This window comes from Elephantulus edwardii, unplaced genomic scaffold (assembly GCF_000299155.1).
Source record: "Elephantulus edwardii isolate Elephantulus edwardi_28Jun2011 unplaced genomic scaffold, EleEdw1.0 scaffold00438, whole genome shotgun sequence".
Classification (NCBI taxonomy): domain Eukaryota; kingdom Metazoa; phylum Chordata; class Mammalia; order Macroscelidea; family Macroscelididae; genus Elephantulus; species Elephantulus edwardii.
Genome location: NW_006400188.1, coordinates 258,126 through 259,452, shown reverse-complemented (window position 1 = coordinate 259,452; position 1,327 = coordinate 258,126).

Here is a 1,327-nt window from a genome sequence, read left to right as displayed (position 1 = left end):
AGGAAGAGGAACAGTTGTAAGCAGACACTGGTGATTGGGACATGGAATGTGAGAACCATGAATGTAGGAAAATTAGATATTGTTAAGGAAGAAATGGAATGCATAAATATTGACATGCAATATGAGGTGATGAAAAAAATAACATTACTACAGTCTTTATAGTAACACCCTTGCTCTTGAAAGAGGTCCTTGGCAGCAGATTCTCGCCACTGGGCCAATGCAGCATCATGATGGATGATGAAGAGACTGAGATTGTTAACAGCTTTAGTTTGCCTGGCTCCACAGTCAACACTCTTGGTACCAGAAGCCAGGAAATCAAGAGACAAATTGCATTGGGAAAGTTGGCTGTCAGCGATCTCTCCAGAGTTTGGAAGAGCACAGATAACAGTCTGGAGACTAAGGTGTCCCTGATCCAGGCCATAGTCTTCGTAATTGCTTGCTATGTGTCAGAGAGCTGGACAATGACTAGGGATGATAGAAAGAGAATAGATGCCTTTGAGCTGTAGTGCTGGAAAAGAGTGTTGAATATACCATGGACTGCCATGAGAACAAACAGGTTTGTCCTAGAGAGGATGAAGCCAAGCTGCTCCTTGGAGGCAAGGATTCTGAGGCTTCATCTGACATTCTTTGGGCATGTTACAAGGAGGGATCAGTCCTTGGAGAGAGACATGCTTGGAAGGATGGATGGATGAAAAAAGAGGAGACTATTGATGAGATGGATTGATTCAGTGGCTGGAGTAATGAGGGTAGGTGTGTTGGAGACAGTTAAGTTGGCACAGGATAGAGAAGGTTTCAGGGTTATTGCACATAGGGTCACTATGAGTTGCAAGTGACTTGACAGAACATAATAACAACAAAGGTATTACTGGATTTCTTGACTGCTACTTTCATGAGTTGTTTCATGAAATTCTTTTGGGTCCACCAATTCCTTTTGGTATAATGACTCTGTATACTCTTTCCATCTTCTTTTAATGCTTCCTGGATCATTTAATATCCTGCCCAATGCATCCTTAAGGATTGCAACTTGAGGTTTGAATTTGTTCTTCAGTTCCTTCAACTTGAGAAATGCTGAGCAAGTTTGGCCTTTTTGATTTTCTGACTCCAGTTCCTTACACGTTTCATTGTACTACTTTGTCTTCCTGTGCTGCCCTCTGGAATCTTCTGTTTAACCCCTTCATATTTTGATTTCTTCCCTTTGACTGGAAGAGATTGATATTTGTTCCTATCCCAAAGAAAAGTGACCCAACAGAATGTGGAAACTACAGAACAATCTCACTGATTTCACATGCAAGCAAGATTTTACTGAAGATTATCCAAAAACGACTGG